A 24,946-nucleotide genomic window follows, 5' to 3' on the forward strand; every position below is an offset into this window, starting at 1 on the left:
TTTGTCAGAGAGAGGCTACATGCAGGAGATATTAGCCTTGTCTACTGTCCTACAACCAAATGTGGCAGACATCTTCACCAAAGCTCTTCCTCGCAACAAATATGAAGCATTTTGCAATGCTTTTAAATTTGATCTCCTTTGGTGGATGATCCTCGTATGCTAATCACTTTTCACTCCAAGAGGGTTTGTTGGGTTTGACTTACGCCTATACTCACAAAGGAGTGTCTGTGATCCGTGATAGGACACCGAGGCACTTTTTACTCTTCTTATGAGAGGTTTTTTCCCCCAATTATATTATCTTCTATTTTATGTGCCTATGTTGCACAGTTTGGTCACTTATCATGTTTCACAGCTTTCAGGTGTGAACGCACATTAACAACCCTAAGGTTTAAGGGTTATACTTTGTACTTTCATTACACTCTTGGTAATTGCATCGAGATTCGTGATGTCTTTACTCTCTCACTCTCCACTGTCAACTGTGTACTCTCAACTGAGCTTCAATCTTCCATATCTCAAAAAGAAGTGTAAGACATGAGAGTAGAAGAAGCAAAAACACTGCATTTAATGCGAAAGTAGACTCTCTTTTTTCTTTTTAACAAAAAGGAGAACAATTCTAGTTGAGCAATCGGAGAGATCTAAAATCAAAATATTTTTGAAAAGAAAGATTTTAAACATTTATTTGATTCTCCTTTCCTTTCAAAAAAAGAAAATTTAAATGTGGCTAAAAGAGAGTTTATCCATGCTTATTAAAAGTATGGCCTATCCCCCAAGTTCTCTAACCCAAAAGGAGATCAACTCCCTCAAACTGAGGACGTGACCGTTTGAACATCAAACATCCCCTACCAACTTTGTCAACTTTGCCAGTCTATTTGGCAAACTTTCCAACTCTCATATAGATTGGGGCAACTCCCATTCGTCCCTTCCCCAACTATCTACCAACTTGGGAGGGGACTCTCGTCCATGTGTGTGTGTGTGTGTGTGTGTGTGTGTGTGTGTGTGTGTGTGTGTGTTGGGGAGAGGAAGACCACTATTCCTATTCATTTGCACACCGCCAATAGCCCCCCACACCAAACAATTACACACACACACACATTTTCAATCAATTGCAAAGAAGCATTTATAAGCATTTCACTCTCCACGAGAGAATTACTTATCTCTAATTTACACCAATGTTTATCTTAACATTTGATCCTAATGTTAAGATAAAAATCAATGCTAATATTAAGGTAAGCATTAAATATTAAAGTGACAATAATATTTAATGTTGCATTAACATTAAAGTAATAATAACATTAACATCAAATATCAAGTGGAGAGACATTAATGTCAATCGGGCCACAAAGTTTCAACTTCCAATGTCAATCCACCATAGCCCTGGAGTCGCAACTCCTCAAACTCCAATTGTTAGAACCGCCGAAATTGCTTGCACACAAGCATCACAGCAATACAAAATCCGAGTATGAGTACAAAACAAGAACACACTTTGATTTCATACCTACCACCCACAACACATGTCCCCCCAAGCATGCCACTCTCGCCAATGTCCCATACCACCCTTAACGAGATAAAGATGTACCTATTAAGCTTGAACCATCACAGTTCCATGAGCAAAAGTGGTTTTGTGCACAATTGTCAAGGCCCAGGCATATTTAGTTGGCGGCTTTAATCATGGGGATTCAAAGAGAAGAGATACAAAGAATAGAGAGATGAAAATTTAAGAAAGAAAAGAGACTTAATTTAAGATCCAAGAATGGCCACAAGAATTAGCAGAGAAGCCTTAGATTGAATCCTTAGTCAACAAATAAAAAACAGTACATGAACTTGAGAAAATAACTCAAGCCTTGTGTTTGGGGCAATAGCCCAATCTAGCTAAGATGATGGCTCAAAAGATACCCTAATTATGACAAAATCTCTCCTGTACATAAGCTTCAATCCAATGCATAAACTTCATATGTCGTGAAAAAACCCAAGATACATGTAGCAACTGTCAAACACCATCAACCAAGAAGGGAAACCCTCTAATATCTTCAATCTCTGATTTCAGCCCTGTTTCTCTGTGTATTTACAACAGTAAAAAAGAGCCTTTCACTACCCAAGATGCATTCAAGATCAATCCTTTACATGCTCCAACCATATAACCAAAGGATACACTAATACAATTCCTGTAAGTGGTTCAATACCCTATAGAGATTAAGGGAAAATGATTTACAGAAATAATATACTGTTTATAACAGCATAAAACTCTGTTCTAAATCCATCCTAATCAATCTCAAATTCACTCCTTTACTCCTACTAAGCACAAAGCTTCTACCAAGCATACCTGAGAAGAGACTGCTTGTACATGACTCAAAAGTAGGCTGAATTTTATTACAGCAGTTGTTCATTGCTGTGGACAATATGCATGCCTTGTTCTTGCCTGTGAGATCAGGCCATGCACTCCTCCAAAAACTCCCTTTTCTTCTTATGCTCTATGCCTTCCCTAAGTACAACTCTTCCCTTTTCTTCTTCAAGCCTTGCTTATTCATGCATAAGCTTCTCCCTTCTCTCCCATGTGTTTGTGACGTCTTGCTTCTCCCATTTTTTCTCCATATCACATCCTCTTATGTTTTCTTTCTTTTAAAAATTCACCCATAAGGCTTCTTTAAGCCTACTACTACTTATCTCCTAAGTTCCCGATTCCCAGTCACAAGTAGACTTTAATTTCTCCAGGTTCCAAACATGACTTGCCACTTTCCTTCTTCATGAGAAGCAAAACACCTGTTAGTTCATGCACAAGTAAGCCACTGCAATAGGTATAACTTCTCTGAAAACCCGTTATACCATCATCCATATGCATACCACTATAGTCTTTGAGATACGACTTTTCTTATGCTTTTATATCCTAAATATAACATCATACGACGATGTCATCGGATCTCACGTCCAATTGTAGATTGCCGCTCTGGAACCAATGAAACATCCCCAAGGGACGGGACATTAGACTCAACTCCCAATCAGAGCCAAATGGGTTCACCGTCGAGCCTAGGAGCTAGCAACACTCTGAGTCACAACCACATCCCAAGGGTTGGCATCCCATACCACCAACCCACACCATCCTGGTATACGGATGCGTCAACCAACAAGCCAAGAGTCCAAGAGTGATAATCACACAATAAATGTACACAATAGGGCCTTGACTCCTATAAACAAGACTGGGCTGCCCTAACCCTGAAGTGCCCTTAGTGCCTTCACACTAAGTCGCTTCACGACCACTATTACCAATGCTACTAGTGCCCATCCAAATGTCCAGGGACATAACAAAGATGGATGAGGGGGACAACATTGATGCATAGTTGACACAAATCAAAGATTTGGAGCAACTTGCAAACATTGATGAAATAGCTCCAAACAGTTAGCTTGTGTCCACTGTGCTAAATGGACTACTTGACTCTTATCAAGGCTTTGCCACTACATTGAGATCAATTGCTATGGGTAAAGCCAATCATTACACTTGATTAGCTGGTTACATCACTACTTCAAGGGGAGCAAAGTCATTGGAATCAACAAGCCCCTCTTAAGTCAAAACATGCTTTTGCTAACAATCATGAAGATAAAGACAAAGCTCAAAAGTCTTCTAGTAAGCCAAAGAGTAATGATGGGGCTTCATCAGATGCAAATGCAAGTGATTGGAAAAAGAAGCAAAGATGTAATTATTGCAAGGAAGAAAGGAGGAAAAACATGTCCAGTAAGACATGAAAATGCAGCAAGAAGAGCATATCTCACAACACACATGGTTATGATACCCTATCAGTGTGAATGAGAAAGTAAAGAATGGTTCTTTTTTTTTGTGTTTGTGTGTGCGCGTGCATGCATGCATGCGTGTGTGTGTGTGTGTGTGTGTGTGTGTGTGTGTGTGTGTGTGTGTGTGTGTGTGTGTGTGTGTGTGTGTGTGTGTGTGTGTGAGAGAGAGATTGACCACGAAAATGAAGAGAACTAAAATTGATTTGAATGAGGGTGGCATACAAGGCAAAGCCCCTATGAAGCGTAAAACTCAAAAGTAGAGGTTAGAATGACAATGTCGAAGCTCTAAAATATTTGTCGAACTTGAACTAGGACTAAAAGGAGGAGATGACTAGTAGAAATGTCATAAATGCTAACATAATCATACTTGGCAACATTTAAGTCTCAAAGCATGTGGTTTTTTGAAGAAAAAGAAGGTGAATTGAAAGATGTCATGGTATTTTATTGCATAGCTTCTTAGCACTAAAATTTGTTAGATATCATAGAAACATGCAACACATTTCTTTGATTTTCCTTGAGAAAATATGAAAAAACATTTGATGTGTGAATTAGGCTTGGTGTATAATATAGATATATATATAACATGGGGAAACACCACTAATCCCCTTCATAATAAAATTGCGATCAGTTTGTTGTCTATGATAAGTTGAAGCATCTTTGAAAGGCCATCAAAGAAAGATATGAGAAGACTTCCAATGAATCAAATGCATATCAAACAATGTTCAAATTGAAGTGATAATGTCTCCAAAAGCTAGATGAGTTCATTTCTCAAAGCACACCACCATGTCATGGTCAAGAGATGAGTTTGAAGTACTTGCAATTAACAGTGGCTTGTTGCCATTGATAAATCCTACCCTGAGCAAGGGATGATTTCAAAGACAAACTTCTTCTCTCAAAGTCCAATTTTGGTGGCCAACCTATTTCCAAGTAAAAGGAGAAAGGTATCGACTTGACATGCCAACTTCAATAACAATCAAAAGAATTCCAGGCCTAATTCTAATGACAACAATTCTAAACTTGAGGTATCCACATTTGAAGAAGCAAACTTATCCACCCCACAAGTTTCCAAAATTCTAGTGGGCAACAAAGCAACCAGCCACTAGTCATCCATGGTGAACAAGAAGGGATACCATCATACCAAAAGTCAATTCACATTGCCAACAATAAGACCATGCAATCTCAAAAGATCAATGATGTTGACACACTTGAAACTCATGGTCTACAAGTGTTTTCAAAAAATGTTTATTCTCTTTTTCTCACTCCAATTTGTCCTAGCTCAAATCTTTTAAAAATGCTTCTTATTATTCTATGGATGTATTCAAATCTTAGGGAAAAGGATTTTATCTCCATTTCTTTGAATATATTGTTTCTCAACCAAATGAGGCTTCAAATATCCATGGTGAAGATAATCCTAATGCTCCTGTTGTGATACAAATTCAGCAGACCATTCTTGAGCTCATAAAAAAGTAGTAAACCTTGCAGCGCCTAAACAACCTGACTACTGTTGAAACCAATAGTCTCGAGGACAAATGCTAATCAAAGCACAGAAACTATCGCAAATAGCTCACACAAGTAACTCAAATCTGACAATGCCACCATTACTAGGAGTATGCAACAATTGTCCTTGAAGAGACCTCCACAAGTCAATCTATTTGCCTGCCGTGTTCTTGTGGATGTTGTTTATGGCTGTGGTAAATGAGTTAGCTGAATTCACAAAACGTTATTTGATGTTCGTAAAAACCGAGCCTTGATTCCAAAGCATAAAGAACCACAAATTGACTGAGTAACAACAAAATCCAGCAAATTTAGATGGCAGTAAAGAAGAGCTTCACATACCTGACACCTAGCAACAACGTCATACCGCTCTGCAAGAATGTCGACAAGTTTGCCCTTTCCTTCATCACCCCACTGGGTTCCAAGCACGGCACAGACTTGACTCAGAGATTTGTACGGGTCGACAACAGTCCGCTTCTCCTCCACCAGGGCCTGGGAGCTGGTGGTGCTGGCATGGACCGCAGGAGCCTTCCTTCTGTGCTGCCACAGGGGCTTTGTCAGAAGCTTCCGATCGACGTCGCAAGGCCTACGACAAGGGCAGCCTGCAGCTGCAGCTTTGAGCTGCGTGGCCTCAAAGAAGCATTGGGAGGCGGGAGCACACGCAGAGGACCGGATAACCTCACTCTCGCTCATCATAGAGGCAGCAGCCATAGCTAGAATGCTGCACAAACTTGGTCAGCTTGACATCATATTTTCTTTATGTTTTTTCTCCTTTTTTTCCCTCAACCTGCTTTTTCGTTCTCGTTTTTTTCTCATTTTTTCCTTCAACCCGTTTTTTTGTTTTTGCTTTCATTTCGCATTTTTTTTTGTTCTCATTTTTTACTTTTGCCTTCACTTCATTTAGTCCTTTTGTGGGCTATTAGTCCACAATTTCAACAATTTCATTTAGTGCTCTATGGCGGCCTTCTCCATGTAGTGTGCTCCACGAATGGCAACCTTCTTCACGGACAGGCACTTGTCAAATATGTAATGCTCCTTGATTTATTGAAAAGCTTCTTTCTCTTGCTTACATAATATCCTTTAAGATTAAGATTAAGATCTCACAAGGTGTTGTTTCGTGCGCTCCATGGAGCTTTGCTCTATCTGCTAGCATCTATCATGCATCAACTCTCTATCCAGGTTAGTCAATGTGTCTTATCGATATACGTTACGTTGATGTTGCCATTTCTGGTCTCATGGATTCCGTCATTCATCTCATCATTTCATAGTGTCTCATCGATATCCAACGAATTGATCACGTTAATGTAATAAATGGACTAATGTCAATGTAATAAACATACTAATTAGTTAAATACCAATGTAATAAATGTACTAATGTCAATGTAATAAACACACTAATTAGTTATTACGGTAGTTCACGTCAATTAATAAACATAAAAATTAGTAACATTACTTAGTTATTAATTAACAAATGTTCGTTTAGGTCAACTAATAAACATCGTAATTAGTAATGTTACTTGGCAAAAGATTCAGTTATTATCCTTTTTATTTCAGTAGTTAGACTCATTAGTAGTATTAGTAGTTGTAGTATTTCTAGTCACTTACTTAGACTTGTGTAGTATCAGTAGTATTTGTAGTAGTTAATAGTTAATTATTAGTTGTAGTATTAGTAGTTAGACTTATTAGTAGTATTAGTAGTTGTAGTATTATTAATTAATTACTTAGACTTATATAGTATTTGTAGTAGATAATAGTTAAATAGTGAAACGAAAGGAAAAGAAAACAATATTTTGAACATATAGAAAAATCGAAAGCGTAACGATCTTTCAAACATACTAGAAAAAACGAAATTATATTTCTTTTGAATAAACAACATATTTTGAATAGATGGGAGAATGGCACATTCCCCCATAATTATTTAAATATAAAGAGACCTATGCCAACTCTTCGACATGCCATATGGTATTTTTTATTTTTTAAAGCATTATTAATATTTATTTATTTATCTATTTAGTTATTTATTTAAATTACTATTAAGTGAAAGAATTAAAAATCATCATTCTCACATGTAAAAGAGATAAAGTAGAATTTAAATTTTTTAAATATGTAATTACATAGTATAACATGTTATTTTCATGAACAAGTGTAGTCTAGTTGAATGATAAAAAGATATTGTCGTCATCAACATCAATGGACGCTGCGCAAAAATAAAGTCACTAGGCATCCTTCAGGACTTCTAGAAAAAGGAAAACTATGGCTTATAGAAAAACATCATTAAAACCCTTTGCTACAACTTGGTATGACATAGACAAAATTGAATCATCTTGGGAAATAGAATGTGAAGGAATCATTGGAACACTAACAATATGTGTATCATGTGGTATAGTCACAATGCAACATCATGTTCTTATCTTACAAAAGAATGATGTATCTATAGAACAAATACAAGTAACAACAGCTTTGTCAAGCACTATTCTCATCCTTGCATACCAACAACACAGAGTCAACATGATGATAACAAAATGTGACCATGTCTTGCGAACAAAAATAGAAACAACTACATGGTCTCACTGTTACCAGACTACACAAAACAAATTCTCAATGCAAAACCGTTACACCTTCAACTCTTGAACATCATTGATACATCTATCTCGGACTCCAAAATGACAACAATGATTGCAAATGAAGCCTTGGACCGTCAATCAATTCTTGACAATGATTGCGAACGGAACCTTGGACCATCAATCAATTCTCAATAACCCTCTAGTCTCTTGGAATGATGCATTGCTTTGTAGCCATCTACTATTGGTGCTTAGATCGGATGCCATAAGCGTGCGTAGTGAGCGTCAGAAAATCCCCAAGAACAAAAGAACTCTACTTTTTGTACACAAATCAATGTAGAAGACTTGCACGACATGAACAAGAGACCAATTGGGTGCAATCTCCCCCCATGCCTTGTGTGAGCGCTCCACAAAGCATGTATTTTATGTATTAATCATCTTCAAGCTCAAATAATAGCCCAAATTACAAAATACCACGCTTTAGCTTTTGAGTTTGCTTTTGTACCAAATAGAAATAAAGCTAATGGGCGCCCAAGAAGTTAAGCGTACCCAAATACAAATATCTAAATCGTGCGCCCATGCGCATACAAAAATAAATAAATAAATATCAAGTGCCTTGATAAATAAGCGCGACAAAATATAGGTGCCATGCCTAAGGTATGCACCCATCAAAATATTGACGATAACTTTGAATACACGCTATCCTCCAATGCTTTCCACTACCACTGCTGCTATCTCTACACATCAACTGAAGCATTCACAATCGTTAGTAAAATAATACAATTAAACCAACAAAAGTGAATACCTAGTAGTCTTCATCTACATAAATAAATTAATTGGTTAGAAATCAATCCTAACCTTAATTTATCACGAGTGAGTACTCTAAACTCATAAGCGTTTGTTAATTTAAATATGTATTTTGCAGAATCACCCGCTATGGAATCACCCATGTACACACTAAATTAACAAAACGCCCAAAAAGGATAGGCGTTCCCATCGACTTCTCGCACAAAGAATCCACTTTGTGTATGAGCCCCGGTAATAAAAGTTTACGAAATCCATCGTAAAACCTCACGGAATCCATCATGGCACGGAATCCACCGTGTAATATGCCTCCTGGTATCATACCCCCGGGGTGGGATAGCAATTGTCCTCAATTGCTATTAGCTCAATGTGGAGCTAACAGAGTGGGGAAAGCATTTAAGTCTCTAGCGTGCATCCATTGGGCCTCTTCAACAGGATGGTTTTTAAACTTGACCAAATATCTAGAATATCTACGGCCAGTTCTAGTGGTCATGAAGTCAATATCTATAATAGTTTCAGGCTCAAGGATTTCTTTCTCGTCATATAGCAAAGGTGGGTTTTCATAGACAGGGTGTATAAGTAATTGGCCTCTAAAGGGTCGCAATAAACTGATATGAAAGGTGTTGTGGATTTTCCAATGTTGTGGTAGTTCTAGTTTAAATGCATTGTCATTGACTTTGTGTATGATCTTGAATGGTCCATAGAATCTAGGTGCTAATTTCACAACTGGGTGTTTATCTACACTTTGTAATCTACGTTTTTCTATTCGTAACCAAACATAGTCATCAACTTTGAAATTCATGGCCTGTCTTTTTTTATTTACCTGCTTTGTATATGATTGTTGGGCTTTGGCAATCGTATCTTTAACTTCATCAAAAATAGTAGCGTGCATGTTAGCAATATCATTAGCAGTCTGAATTTTATTGGATAAGGATGCAACAGGTGTAGGCAATCTATAACCATAAATAACTTCAAATGGTACTTTCTTTGTAGCTGTGTGTGGTGTATTATTATAGGTAAACTGAAGTAAATGTAGATATGTATCCCATGTGTGTGGTTTTGAAATAGTGTAAGCACGTAAAAGATCTAAAATAGTACTGTTAGTAGCTTCTGTTTGACCATTTGTTTCAAGATGAAATGCAGATGAAAAATCAATCTTTGTTCTTAAGTTAGCAAACAAAGTAATCCAAAAATTATTACAAAATCTAGAATCACGATCAGAAATAATAACTTTTGGTAAACCATGATTAGTAAAAACTGTTTTCAAAAATAATTGAGCTGCTTGAGATGCAGTAAAAGTTTTCATGCATGGAATGAAATATGCTTGTTTGCTAAACCTGTCTACAACAGTCAAAATCATATCATGATTAGCTTTAGTGTTAGGTAAACCAGTGATAAAGTCCATAGAAATCTGTTCCCATGGTCATGATGGAATAGATAAGGGCATTAGTAAACCATACTGTTTACCATGGTGTCTTTTAACTCGTTGACAAACTAAACATTCAGATACAAAGTTAGATACATCAGTGTCCATATGTGGCCAATAAAAATCTTCAGTCAATGTACGCAAAGTAGATATAATACCTCTATGAACTTGATGTGGAGGACAATGAATTTCATTCAAAACAAAAGATCTAAATGAAACTGTCACACATAATCTCTTTTCATAAAACATGAATCCATTATTGTAAGACACTGAATCAATAGGAATCCAATTATTTGCAACTAATTTTTTCCAATTAGATTGAAAAGTAATATCCTGATGATAAGTATCTTTCATAGGGATAAGGGAATCAAATGATATCACAAAAATATTATGAATTGTCTGTCTTCTACTTAAAGCGTCGGCTACAACATTCTCTTTTCCTGGTTGATATTGTATAAGGGGATGAAAACTTTGAATGAAAGCTGCCCATTTGATATGTTGGTCAGATATTTGGGGTTGAAGGAGATGTCTAATGCTTTGTTGGTCAGTTTTAATCATAAATTTAGAACCCATTAAGTAATGTTTCCATTGTCATAAGGCTTGTACTACAGCTAGCAATTCTTTATCCTACGTAGAATATTTAAGTTCAGATGGTTTGAGTTTACAGCTAGAGTAGGCTATGGGATGATTATCTTGCATAAGGACAGCTCCTATTCCAGATCCACTAGCATCAGTAACTACTAAAAAGAATGGTCTATTGAAATTAGGTAGTTGTAATATTGGAGCATGGGTTAATGCATGTTTCAATAAATCAAAAGATTTTTGTTGATTATCATATCAATGATACTCAATACCCTTCTTTAAAAGTTTAGTCAAAGGTAATGCAAGTAATGAGAAATTTTGCACAAACTTTTTATAAAAGCTAGCAAGACCTAGAAAAGAATGTAACTCATGCACATTTTTGGATATGGGCCAATTCAAAATTGCTTCTATCTTTTTAGGGTCAACCTTAATACCTTCTGATGAAACAATATGTCCTAGATATTCAATTTTTGTTTGAAAGAATTCACTCTTTTTTGGATTAGCATACAATTGATTATCTTTTAACAACTTGAAAACTAAAGACAGATGTTCATAATGCCCATTCTCATTTTTACTGAATACCAATATATCATCAAAGAATATTATAACACAATGCTGATATTTCAGAAATATACGATTCATCATTTGACTAAATGTAGCTGGTGCATTAGTTAAACTAAAACACATCACTAGAAATTCATAATGTCCAAATTGTGTTCTAAATACAGTTTTGAATATATCAGATTTATCCAATCTTACTTGATGATAACCAGATTTAAGATCTATCTTATTGAATATGGCAGAACCTTGTAGTTTATCCATAAGATCATCTACCCTAGGAATTGGATATCTATTCTTAACTATAATTTTATTCAGGGCACGATAATCAATACACATGCGATAAGTATTATTATTCTTATTTACTAATAAAACAAGTGCGCCAAATGGAGAACTACTAGGTCTAATTAATCCTCTATTAAGCAATTCCTCTATTTGATTTTGAATTTCTTTCTGTTCAATTTGGTTATGCCTATATGGTGCTTTACATGGTGGTTGTGTACCAGGAATTAAATCTATTTTGTGATCTTCAGGTCGTGATGGTGGTAGTCCAAGTGGTAAATCATCAGCAAAATAATCTTTAAATTGAGCAAGAAATTGTGTATGCCTAGGATGCATATGTTTTTCTTTAGCTTGAAGTTCATTCACCCAAATTAAATAAGATTTGCTACTTTTACGTAATGCGCGTTTAGCTTGAGTATGAGTAAGCAGTGGAAAATTATTAGAAGCGTGCATACCATGCAATGTGATTGGTTTTCCTTAAAAGTAAATTTTAATTGAATGCGTAGAATAATCTATGTCAGGATTATACTGATGACGCCAAGGCATTCCTAAAATAATATCACTAGACTGTAAAGGTACAACTAGGAAATTTCTTCATTCAATGTATTCACCAATTTTAATTTCTAAGTTATGCACTTCTTGTGTTCCATTATATCTTGTGCCTAGGAATGCTGCTTTAATGCGATAATGTGTAGAAACAGTTTATAAATTCAATTCTTTCACTAACTTTGCAGAAATAAAATCATGTGTACTACCATCATCATGTAAAATAATCTTTTCTTTACTATGCACAAAACATTTCATTGTCAACAAAGAATGTGGAGTTGGCATACATGGCAAAGTATTCGAAGTAGTAGCAATGTCTTCATCATCTTCCGTAAAGTCAGGCATTTTCTCACGTTCTTCATCTTCCATTGCTCCAAGATAATTGATATGGATATGTGGCTTTTTCAATTGATAATTGGCTGCTAGATGTCCAGGTTGATGGCATTTGTAACAAACTATAGGTTTGGCTTTAGATACATTGTTGGTAATGGCAAGAAGTTTAGGAATATTGGGATTTGGCTGTGAGGATGGCTTAGGGTTTGGATTGGTATTTGATGGCAAAATAGGTGGTCGTGTCCAAGATTTACGAAATGATGATGGAAGAAAACGACTTTGATTGAATCTTCTAAAATTTGAATTGAATTGCTTGGAACCATAGTTACCATTAGCTTGAAATTGTTGTGGATGCTTGTCTCTTCCTCGAATCTTGTCTTCACTGTCATGAGCCAAGGAAATTGCATCTTCAAGGGTTGTTGGCTTGAACTTATTGACTTCGGCATAGAAATGTCCAAGTAGGCCAGACATAAACTTGCGTTTGTGAGTTGCTTCAGGTACATCTTCGAGCATGCGTAATTGCAGTAGGGCATTCCAAAAATGTTTAGTGTATTGGGAAATAGGTTCGCGATCTCTTTGCTATAGAAGATCCCATTGCTTTATGGCTTTTTCATGGAATTGAGAAGCAAGGAAATTCTGCAAAAACTTCTTTTGGAAACTCTCCCAAGTAGTAGGGCAATCAATGCTCTTGCGAACCACAATCCACCATAGAGATGCTCGATCAACTAAATGGTTAGTGACACATTTAATTTTATCTTTCTCAACATATGTCTCTTCATGAAAGTAATCATCAAACTAATTGATAAATGCAAGTACAGTCTTTCCATCTCAAGATCCATTGAAAGTACAAAATTTGAAGTTTCTTTTACTTATCTTTGTTTCTTTGCGGATGGATTGAGCTTCAAGTGTCGCATCGATGGTACGTCGTATAAGATCTTTGGGTTGCAGTCCATCTTTGTCGGTGGTAGATCGTTGCAAATTGACCAATTGAACTTGCAAAGCTTGTCGGGCTCTTCATTCTTCATCAAGCTACATCATAATCAAATCCAACTTTTGTTCCATCATTGGTTCGGGTAAATCACCTTCACCCATTAAATCGTCCATGTTTTGTTCCGTCATCCTGTAAAATCCAAAAGGCCTCACACTCTTGAAATTTGATTAGCAGGATGAGCGTAGCTCAAAGTCAGGTATACAAGGCTTACATATTTTTGTTTGGCTTTTGTAGTCTTCCTCTTTTGCAATTGCGGTATTTGTTGTCTTCGTAGAAGTTGCGTATAATCTTCGTATGACCTACGTATGACCTTCTGTGTTTGCTGAAACTGGTTCAGCAAGTCTGCAAATAGGAACAGGGTCTTCCAGAGAGCAATAAACGGTTTCTGTGCTTCTGCATGTGAACAATGTTTATGGGAATAGTTGGATAAGTCTGTTTTGAACCTCTGTGACTTACAGAACTTGGAGATTGCTTAGTAGACTTGGAAAAATTGGTAGACTTAGGTGATTAAGCTTCTTTAAAGCTTAATTAACTTAAGCTTTAGAAGACTTAAGTCTGTCTGCATTGCCGTTGGATTTTTGAGGGGGGGATCATTTTTCACGCCGCCGTTGCTGACGTCGAGATGCCGCGTTACTGATTCGTTGAATTTGTTTAAGTAAGCTTTGTAAAGCTTACTATTAAGCTTACTAAGCTTTATTTTAAAGCTTTTGAACTTTTGGATATGGAAGAAGAGCTTACTGTCAGTCTGGTTCAAAACGACTTGTAGAAGGAGATGTACAAGTGGTCCTCCGCCTCCTCAGGCCAGTCCTTCTCGATCAGAGGATGCAGATAGGGGTTCTTGACCGCCAGGAATACACCCGTATCGACCGTTTGCGACGAAACTGACTATAGAGCTCGATCGTTCTAGGAAAGGTGGAGTCAAACATAAGGACTACGATCAAACTTGGTTGGAACACATGGGTCAATTGACTACGAGTAGGCAGGCCTAGCTCCGACAAAAGATGCACTACTGCTGCGCACAAACTCACCTTCTGAGCTACAATCACTAGGGGAGAGCCCCTCTTCTAGCGAAGATGGAGAGTTTAATTCGAATCAGAAGTCGGCTCAGATAGTGATCCGGAAATACCTCGACCTCCCAATACTAGACGCACCAAGGGGGACCTACCCCTCCAACCCTAAGGCACCAACGGTTGAGGAAGGAATGACTGAAGCTACCTAAAGAGACAAAGATAGAAGAATATCAAAAACCGCAAGACCTATCGAGTGGTGATCTTGTTGGGAGCCAAACGACAGGGGCAAGCAAGTGAACTAATCAAGGGACCCACCAAGGTCAAGGAGGTCAATTTAGCCTAGGAAGGGGAGACCCTGCGACCTGTCTTTATAGCAGACAATATGGTTGAGCAAGATGAAGCAAATCTCGTTGCGCCTTCGCGCAAGATGGTAAGCGATTGGAAGCTCTCGATCTCAGCTTCACTCTGATACCACTGCTGCTCAGATCGGATGTCATAAGTGTGCGTAGTGAGCGTCAGAAGGTCCCCAAGAACAAAAGAACTCTACTTTTTGCACACAAATCAATGTAGAAGACTTGCACAACATGAACAAGAGACCAATTGGGTGCAATCTCTCCCCATGCCTTGTGTGAGCGCTCCACAAAGCATGTATTTTATGTATTAATTATCTTCAAGCTCAAATAATAGTCCAAATTACAAAATAGCACGCTTTAGCTTTTGAGTTTGCTTTTGTGCCAAATAGAAATAAAGCTAATGGGCGCCCAAGAAGTTAGGCGTACCCAAATACAATGTCCAAATACAAATATCTAAATCGTACATCCATGCGCATACAAAAATAAATAAATAAATATCAAGCGCCTTGATAAATAAGCATGACAAAATATAGGCGCCATGCCTAAGGTATGTGCCCATCAAAATATTGACGATAACTTTGAATACACGCTATCCTCCAATGCTTTCCACTACCACCGCTGCTATCTCTACACATCAAACTGAAGCATTCACAATCGTTAGTAAAATAATACAATTAAACCGACAAAAGTGAATACCTAATAGTCTTCAGCTACATAAATAAATAAATTGGTTAGAAATCAATCCTAACCTTAATTTATCACGAGTGCACACTCTAAACTCATAAACGTTTATTAATTTAAATATGTATTTTGCGGAATCACCCGCTATGAAATCACCCATGCACACACTAAATTAACAAAACGCTCGAAAAGGATAGGCGTCCCCATCGACTTCTCACACAAAGAATCCACTTTGTGTATGAGCCCTGGTAATAAAAGTTTACGGAATCCATCATAAAACCTCACGAAATCCATCGTGGCACGGAATCCACCGTGTAATATGCCTCCTGGCATCAACTATAATTGACTTGACTATATGATATTGTAGATGTGTTCACTTTTAACATGCTACATAATCCATTGAACCAAAAATACATGGTTATAGTAGAACATCCACATCCAAAGACACGGCTTTGCATCCTCACTAGGCAATCCATTGAAAGGATTGTAGAGCTCCATCCTAGTGGATCATAGTACTATCTTGACCGAACCGTTGAAGTTCTTGGGGTAGCCAAGTTGTAGCGTTTGATAGAAAAGGATTTAATTATGGGAGTCTGTGACTCGTTCCAAAATGTAGGCTATGCAGTTATACCTTGAACATTGCCACAACAAAGAATGCGACCCTCCACCAACTTTTCCTAATTCTATAAGTAGAGACCAAAACTTGGATACAAAGAAAACTCTTTCTTTTAAAAAAAGAGGCTCCTAGAGAGTTTTTCCCACAATCGAACCCAAAAAATTTAAGGCTTCGTCAAACCCTATCCCTCATTCTTATTGTAATCTTCATGAGGTTCTACAAATGATTTTTAAATGCAATCATTTTCCTTGCATTTGATATTATTTGTTACTTGTAGAATCCATTATCGGGGTTTAAAAACAATCTAAATAAAAATTAACTAAATTTCTAACGATGTAAAACCGTATATTGACTCTACCTCTTGAAAGTTTTGTTAATTTCGGAAATAGGCAAACATATGTATGGGATACAAGATCATCCTATAAGCTTTGCATATAAATTTCTAGCTAGGCTAACTCACATAGCAAGCCATTCCTTACGATCCTTCACTATGATCTACTCATTAGTTCTTTTCAATCAGTACTGAGAATTAGTGATTTAAAAAATCAAAACAATTGAGTTATACTTGAATATGCGCTTGAATTTGGAATTTACTTTAAAAAATCTAACCTATTTTTCCACTAGTTTCTTCTAGTATATTTAAATAATTGAATTTGTTTACTAAAATTTGCAGGAATTCTGTCTAGAAAGGAAATGGTGGGCTTGCCTGGTTCGTAAAAGCATATTCTTTTTAATTATTCTAATCAACTCTATCCTAATGGGTTTCCAAAAAGGAAGTTCCTCTTTTATAGTTCCAAAAGGTAAATTTATTTCAAATCCCCAAGCTGTTAAGTAAGTAAACTCAGATTTTTTGGTATTTAGGTAATTAATAAAAGTATATGGGTTTTGGGATTTCCTGTATCCAGCAAGACTTTTACCACCAATTCTTATTTTCTCTTGATTATGCCAAGGTTTAAGTCTGAACAGAAACAAAATCTTTATTTGAATACCCTCTTTCAACCAATGGCCTGGAAACCCAATTTGTGAGTACTCATTCCGAGCATTGAAATAATAATATACAACCAATATTCTTAAGTACAATCAAAATAGGTAGTTTGATATATTGTCTAAAATTGGACTATGCTAATAATAGCAAGCCCCTACCTATATGTATGAGTCCTACATCCAACCTAGTGATTATGCCTAGCCATTCATACTTTGATATGCTTATAAATCCTTGAGGTGATGGAAACTTAGATGTTTGTTTTATATCAATATCCATTCCTTTTCTCACATTGTCTATTAAAGTTTCATATTCCAAATAAGAGATGTATACAAGGGAACAAGAATTTCCATAAGTCTCATAAGAAAGGCGAATGAGCCTTTCCTTGGAACAATTCCCAAATCAACGTTTTTCGTCTTTCTAGACTACAATATAGATCCCTTAGTAAATTTTATTCAAAAATCAGAAGATTTCGTATAACACTTTGCTAATTTAACCGACCTTGCATTTGTCTTTCCAATACTAATTGCCAAATTTCTTCATCTTTTATGATGAACGTCACTTTTTGTGTCAGCTAGATCAAATCGATTATCAAACATAAATTGAATATTCTGAAATAACTCTCTTTCCAGATCGTCTACTCAATGAATCAAACATATTTTTATTTTCAAATTATGAATAGACTTTAATTGATTGAGTAAATATATATTAGATAATCAAAGGTGACTAGGGCTTTCGCACATTTCCTCCAAATAGACAAGAAACAAAGCTCAATCCATTGGCAATAATTTGAAAATTTCTTCCCAAGTCAAAAAGAGGATTTTTGGTTTGTCAAAAAATTCTTTGCTTTTATCACAATAGTTTAGAGCCCCATACTAAAGGACCACTTATAAGGCATCAACTTCTTAAATGTGAAAAGTAAACCTTTGATGGCATCTATTGACAAATCTTCCCAAGAAAGTATAATCTTTCTATTTTAAAAAATAAGCGTATTCACTATAAATCCAATTAGCTATTCAATTTTTATAATGAAATTCTCCTGCATAATTTCTATATGTATCTTTTATCGATTTGATCAAGTCATTTGTTGCTAGAAATAACTTTGGAGTCAAAATCCTGCCCCTAAAATATTTACTTAATAAAGAATCATATATCTTAGATATGCTCGTTCTTTCCACATACTCTTTGTTCCTCAGTCCAATTTTTTGTTCGATCACTTTCGAAAGTATGGAGTTCAACTCCATAAGTTTGATTTGTTCCTTTAGCTCACTATGTAAATTCTTCATTTTCTTCGCTTGATCTAAAATCCAATTCTAATATGAATAAAGCTCTAATGGTAGAACATCAAAATTATTTAATGATTCTTCTAATTGTCTTCTAAAAATTGACACACTAGAGAGTGACATAAAATACAATCGTGGTTTACCATCGACCAAATTATTATAAAAAAAATATGTTGATTGTCTTTTTTTAACAATGAGTTGATCACTCCTTTGGCTTTTCTTTCTGTATTGTAGAGCCTGATTTGTTCTATTTGGATAAAAAAAGATACAATGGTGGTCCTTACGAACTGATAATTCTTCACTTCCTACTTGGTATAGCTTGCTACATGGGTCATGAGTGGGAATTAAGCTTTCCTTTAGGTATGTGTCCTTAGATTGATGTTGCATACTCAGCTCCCATTATAGTTGCTACTGCCGTATTCTTGATCTATCCAATTGGTCAAGGAAGCTTCTTAGATGGTATGCCTCTAGGCACTTTTGGTACTTTTAATTTTATGATTGTTTTCCAAGCTGAGCACAGCATCCTTATGCATCCTTTCCACGTGTTGGGTGTAGCTGGCATATTTAGTGGCTCTCTATTTAGTGCAATGCATGATTCTTTGGTAATCTCTAGTTTGATCAGAGAAATAACTGAGAACGAGTCTGCTAATGCAGGTTACAAGTTTGGTTAAGAGGAAGAAACCTACAACATTGTAGCCACTCATAGTTACTTCTGTTGTTTGATCTTCCAATATGCTAGTTTCAACTATTCTTATTCTCTACACTTCTTCTTAGTTGCTTGGCCCATAGTAGGCATTTGGTTTACTGCTTTGGGTATTAGCACCATGGCATTCAATTTGAACGGTTTCAACTTCAATCAATCTGTGGTTAATAGTCAAGGTCATGTAATTAACACCTGGGCTAATATTATCAACCATGCTAACTTAGGTATGGAAGTTATGCATGAACGTAACACTCATAATTTCCCTCTAGAATTAGCTTCTATTGAAGCTCCTTCTATAGACAAATAATACTTTCTTGGTCCTACAGTATAATGAAATATCAGGTCTTCTATTTTTCAAAGACTTGGTATTTCATGAAACTAAGACGAAGCTGAGTCCTATCGAACAAATAGAAATAATTGTTATTGATTTTTGTGGCTCTATGTGATGGGCTCTCGATTTTGAAGCTTGGAAAATATTAGGACAAACAAAGAAAAGCCTTCAATCTGTTTCGACTCTCAGGAGGCCAATAATTGATTCTTTTCATTATAACCATTCCATTAAGTATTGCTAAGTGGAAATTCCATTTAAGATGATTTGGGAAAAGGGAAGGAGATATTTTCTTCATTCATTGCAAAGGTTTAGAAAATTGTAGTATTGAATCCTTCATCAACACCATCGATGGGCCAAATGCCAATGCGGGTTGTTTGATGCAAGAGCGAAAAAATACTAACGGGGAGTCCGAGATGCAGAGAGTGCAAGTTTCTAACAATATTCGATGCCTCATAAGAAGAGATAAAGACAGATGCCTAGCTATTTCTATTTGTTAGATTTTCCCCTCTTTTGGTGTTTGGTGCATATCAAGTTGTCTACCCTACACATGCAATGCGTGGCATCACCTGCATCGTCTTCTATCTCTGTTCAATCACAAATCAATGAATCTCCCCCAATAGGATTTGAACCTATGACCAATCACTTAACATCCGACCGCTCTACCACTGAGCTATCAAGGAAAATGAATTGATACTTTATAAAGCTTGGATATGACTCAACTTTTGTTATAGGAGGAAGTCATAGTGATAGCAATCCCTTTTGCATTTTCAATCAAATAGAGTCTACAAATCGAGAGGGGGGTGGTGCGGAAGATCCTGGTCGTAGTTGACCACCTACTCCCCCCCCCCCACCACATGGCATACTGATCAATAACCAATCACGAGTTTTTCTTTCTCCCTTTCCAAGAAGCATGGTAGAATAGTCACAATATTCATTCTGGTAAGAGTCTTAGAATGAAAAAAAATACTTATTAATAATTTATTTCATACACAAACAAAGAAAATCAATAATGAGGTAATTCCAACAATTAATTCAAATAAGTAAAAAGATATTCTCTTGATATTCTACCCCCTTCTACAACAACCCATTCAAAAAGTGGATCAAGAAATGAATACGATAAGGGATTCCTTTAACAATTTGTACTACTATTGACTACTCCAGGGAAGAGTAGATTCGAAATAGACGCAAGGGAGGTTCTAGGAGCAAAAACTGTTCAACACTTGAACCAAGAGCTGTGTGAAGTAAGAACTTCATGCAATGTTCTAAATGAGCGGGAAGACCAAGAATCTTCTTTTTGACTTTGACTCTCCTACACTAGTCGTTGCTTTCTTTTTTGTGACTTCTAAAGTAGCAGCTCTAGCTTTATCTATGTGACTCTTTGGTATTCTTTTTCCACATCTCGCTAATGAGTGGCATATATTTTTGGGAGTATTAGCCACTCTTAGTATGGTATCAGGAAATCTGATTTGCCGTGACTCAGGTAAGCATGAAGCATATGGTAGCGTATTCCTCTATAAGCCAAATGGGATATATTATGATCGGAATAATTGATGTAGATCCCAAGAATGGCTATGCAAGCATGATAACTTATATGTTTATTCAGATACTCGTGAATCTAAGAACTTTTGATTGTATCATTTCATTTGGTTTGCAAACCAGAATGGATAATATCATGGACTACGCGGGATTATACATGAAGGATCTTGTTTTAACATTTTCTCTAGTCCCACGTTTATTATCTCTAGGGGATATCCCCCTACCAGCTGGTCTTTTCAGTAAACTCTACCTATTTTGGCATGGATGTAAGGTTGGTTTGTACCCATCAATTTCGATAGGGATCCTAACAAGTGTTATTTCTATCTATTATTACTTGAAGATGATCAAATTAATGTTCACTGGGGGAGATAATGCATCAATAATTTATACACAAAATCCATTAATGTATTCATCTACTTCAATTTTGAAGAGTTCCATTGAAGCATTTATGATTTTTCATGCACCAGCATCAATTTTATCGTGTGTGTCAATCAACCCCATTATTGGAATTTTCCAGAATACCCTATTCTAGACTCTCTTTAGGTTGCCACATGAAAGAATGGAATCCCTATGAACAATTTCCATTTATGCTAATCCTCTCATTACAACTAGTTCACCCGTGTGATGGGTCACGATGTATTGTTCTATCTCCCCCCTAGCTCGTATTTTTCCATTCGTATCCAAAATCTTGCAATGATCACTCTAGACTCTATTGAGATTGATCATATCCATATCGATATGGTCAATCTCAAAGAACATGATGGAGTGATTCATGTAGAACCTTCTTCCTATGCCTGCTAATCTAAGCCAAATTGGACAAAACATAGAGTCCCTTAATGATCTAATTGAAGGTAAGGTATTGACATTTGAGGAATCTTGCTATAATAACTATGTTACTTCCCAATCCTTTTCTAACCAAGCCAAGGCTAGGACAAGAAGCACTATTCAAACTCGAAATTTCAAGTGGTTCAAAAGTGCCCCATTCCATCCCCTCAGGATCTCTCTTGAGGGACTCCAGGACCCCAAATCCTAGGGAGTCCCCTAAATCCTAATAGTTGTTAACCAAAACTAGAAATTCCAAATCGAGCAACACATTTTTAGATGAGGGTGGATCATCTACCCCCCTTGGGGCCACAGAGAGTGGACTGAGGTCCATTGCCTCGAGGGTGAAGTGGTAAAAACTCGTCCCAAATGCATTGCTTGTTGTATGGCATGGAGGCTCAAATCAATCTTCCTTGAGGCATGGAGATCTTGATTGTTTACATCTCTGCGAGTCAAAAGACTCTTTACTTATCATCGATAGGACCTAAATCCTAGTTGTGCAAATACCTTTTTGGGGTTGAATAGGAAAGGGAGTAGGGTCCGTAACACTACTCCACTCTTTTGGAAGTCAAGGGCTCGAGATCCTTTGGGGCAAGATGCACATCTTTTTTTTTATATACTATCCCACGAAGAATCTTTGCTTTGTAGGAAATAGGAAGTAGAAACCTTCAAATGATGTGAGAACACAGATCAGGGTTTCATCAAGGCAGCAGATCTTGAAGAAAAGGAGCAGTAGGCTATAGTGTGGTGAGAGCAGTTCTAATGAAGGGGTTCCGAGCGGCAACTCAGAAAAATTTGGGAAACACAGACATTACCGACTCTCCATGACCGTGACATCCATGATCCTTCCTATGCCCATAACACCCCAAGCACCTTGTGACACCCATGGTATTATTCTGTATGGTTTTGGAGGAAGCAAAAGGAAGAAGAAAGGGGGAAAGAAGAAGAGAAGAGGGAAGAGGAGGAGGAAAAATGGTATGAGTATCATCCTCTAGGTATCTAAGTGAGAAGGGATCTGATTGACCCTTGGATTCATGCCCCCCCCCAAAAAAAAAGAGAATGAACATTTAGGGATGGGAGATTCTTGTGGGGAAGGAGGGATTTGAACCCCAACACTGTGATTCATAGCCATGTGTTCTCATCCACTGAAGCTACATGCCTTACCTACACTAGATCCGTCGTTCCAGGAACTTTCTTGTTTTAGAAAACTATGGCTTCAATTCCCTCATTTTCTTAATTTTGGATGGGTAATAATGAAGCGACATAGAGGTTGGGAATCCCCCTTCCTCATAAGGAGAGAATCTCTCCAACTCTAATTGGAGAGAAGGGGTATCTATTTCATGGGTCCCAAAAGAGACAAGGGGAACAAAAGTCATTCATTCATTCATTCATCCTGGCATCGAGCTATTTTCCTGCAAGGCTCCCCCTATAGTATCATTACTGTGGTAGAGTTTCACCATCAAGTTTGGGATGGATCGGTGTGGTTTCTCCACACCTGAGACACTAGAATATCAACCCGTGAACAAAAGGGAACATAGGGAGGATGAGGAGACACATTAGCGGGTTTACATACAAGGCTAGGATTAAGGTCTAGGAGGTACCTCGCTCTGGAAAAGAAAAAGAAAGGTGCTCCTTCCAACAAGCAGAGAACATTCCTTGCTCTGTCTTTCCACCCCTTGTATGGATGGATAAGCAGGCCACATCTATTCCTTAAGTTAGCTTCTAAGGTGATGTTGTTAGACAATCAAACCATAGGGCATAACCGCATTGACTCGATTTGTTTATCTGGTGACAAGGTTCAAATCTTCCGGTCCGTTAGGGCGCCTCAGCTACATACATTACTACACTTCCACTTGGCACCTATCCTAATGAGAAACGGCTTGTCTCACCTTGACCTTATATGTAAGAAGAAGAGAACACTCATCTTGAGGTGGGCTTCCTACTTAGATGCTTTCAACAGTTATCTGCTCTGCACTTAGCTACCCAACATTTACCATGTGCATGATAACTGGTACACTAGAGGTGCATCCTTGCCGATCCTCTTGCACTAGGGAAAGGTCCTCTCAATGCTCTAATGCCCACTGTAGATATGGACCGAACTATCTCAAGACATTCTGAACCTAGCTCACATACCACTTTAATGGGTGAATAGCCCACCCTTGGGACATGCTACTCAATTGACCAATGCTACATTCTAGGGCATTATGGTCTAATATGACCCTATTGTCCATAATAATGACATGTCAAAGAGGACTTACATCCTTGACTTACTGCAAGATTTCCTACGAGATTGAGACTTACCCTTGTTGGGATGTGAACCTCTATCATAGTTATTATTGCCACTACCACTATTTCTACTTTTAACAATCAAGGCATGAGAAGTGCAGGTTGCATCAATGCTCTTCATGTTTGCCTCTTTTGTTAGTAGAGCACTCTCTACATCATTACATTTAAAATCACCCTCAAGGAGATGAGTACTTATAGTAGTACGAAAGGTGTCCCATGACTCAGGTAGCGTAACAAGTAAAACCAAAGGCTTGATATTATCTTCAAATTGAGTGCCCTATGATACAAGCTAGTTAAAAATGGAACAGAACTCATTCAAATGAGTAGACATAGCTACACCTTTCTTCATGCAAAGGTTCACAAACTTTTTTAGTCACCAATATAATAGAGATATAGGACTTTGCTTGGCATAAAGATCACAAATCTTTTTTCATAATGCATAAGCACCACCCTCAATGTTGATGACATTAAAATACACTTGCTTTCATAATGACAAAATGATAGTGGACTTGCATAGCTCATGAAGTTTTGCCCAATCCTCTGCATTAAAAAGCTCAGGATTTATATTCTCTAACTTCAATGGCTTAACCTACGTCTTCTCCACCAAAGCTTGCCATATTTGTGTTTTTCAATATTAGAAATTATTGCCATCAAGTTTTTCAATGTTGAAAATAGCACCATTTGCTAATGAATCTGCCATAATGATTGCAAAAATCTACAAATGACAAGAGGATGGGCTATTGTAAATTCAATAACACAACTCCAAAATTGATGCAAAAGGGTAGGCATAAGGGTGGGAACAAATGAGGGTATAGCTATCCACAAATTGTATTAAATAGAGTGTTAAGACAAAATGTTTGCTCACCAAAAGAATGTTGAAAATTGTGATTACAGTGATGCTGAAATAAAGATAGCAATATATATCAATCCAACTATGGGTAAATAACCAAGAAAGCAAGCTCCCACCACTTTTAGGATATCTAGGT

At 37.0% G+C, this 24,946-nt stretch overlaps 1 pseudogene across 1 annotated transcript in view; it reads right to left on the reverse strand.

Annotated features, from left to right (window-relative positions):
- The window catches only part of LOC148009087 (adenylosuccinate synthetase, chloroplastic-like), a 45,780-nt pseudogene extending 39,739 nt beyond the window's left edge, over window positions 1-6,041 (reverse strand). Inside the window, exon 1 of the transcript XR_015689876.1 lies at window positions 5,617-6,041. The product of XR_015689876.1 is annotated as an adenylosuccinate synthetase, chloroplastic-like (transcript). The remainder of the gene's footprint in view (window positions 1-5,616) is intronic.
- Between the last annotated feature and the right edge of the window lie 18,905 nt (window positions 6,042-24,946).

Source organism: Lygodium microphyllum, unplaced genomic scaffold (assembly GCF_053477565.2).
Source record: "Lygodium microphyllum isolate KBCC unplaced genomic scaffold, Lygodium_microphyllum_v1.1.10 scaffold_41, whole genome shotgun sequence".
NCBI classification, from domain to species: domain Eukaryota; kingdom Viridiplantae; phylum Streptophyta; class Polypodiopsida; order Schizaeales; family Lygodiaceae; genus Lygodium; species Lygodium microphyllum.